Below are 973 nucleotides of genomic sequence, written 5' to 3' on the forward strand. Positions count from 1 at the left end.
CAAGTTTGTGCAAGGCAATGTGCTATATGCTGAGACAAAAAAGCAGAGAAACCTCTGCCTTCACTTGAACCACTGACAAAATTTTGGGCCCCAAGAAAGGCACCATGATTGTTTCCTAGTTTAGTTAATAGGGGATCAGGGGTCAGGACTGATGGTGGAATGTTTTGCCTTGATATCCTTATTTTCCCTAACACCAATGAAAAAGTCAACTTACCTTTTCTGTAGAACTACTATAAGAAAAAGCTATAAGGAATACTACTAAAGTGTATAAATAGTCCAGGATCATCAAAACCCACAGAGATTAGAGTGTCTTAGTCACATTTCATTATTGCAGCAAGAAAGAGATCAAGAGGTTTGAGACTGGAAAAAAAAAAGAAAGTTAAAAAACCAAGGTAACATTAACTTGGTCTAAGTGACTAGCTCAGGGAAAGAAACAGAAAGTATCAGATGGAGAGCTGCAGGTGGGATGTCTTAGCAGAGCAAGACAAACACGGGCTTTTGCAATAAAATGATGTGGGTTCTGCTCCTGGCTCTAGACTTCACCAGCTGGTTGATCCTAGCCTTAGCCCTTTGGTTTCTTTGACTTGCAAAATAGTGAAAATGTTAATAGCAATAAGTCCCTCATAGGGTTTCTGTGAGGCTCCCAGGAGTTGAGGTGTGCAGACATTCTTTGTAAGCTGTAAAGCTCTATGACGATGGGAACTTAGATCACCGGCAGTGTGCTATAAGGATTCTGACACATTGCCGGCAGCTGCTGTTCATTTGCACGTTTGACTAGTGGAAACTTGAAATTGCCTATTCCTCAGAATAAGCTGTTCATAACAAGGCAACTCATGCTGAAGTTCTGATTTTCTTAGTTTTTCTTAGTCCTGACCCCAAACCCCCAGTCCCAGCCAAGAGAGATACAAATATATTTATGGCCCTAAATTTAAATTTAAGATTAACTATGGGCAGTTCTAGGCCTATTGAGGAA

Source organism: Propithecus coquereli, unplaced genomic scaffold (genome assembly GCF_000956105.1).
Source record: "Propithecus coquereli isolate 6110/MARCELLA unplaced genomic scaffold, Pcoq_1.0 Scaffold10, whole genome shotgun sequence".
NCBI classification, from domain to species: domain Eukaryota; kingdom Metazoa; phylum Chordata; class Mammalia; order Primates; family Indriidae; genus Propithecus; species Propithecus coquereli.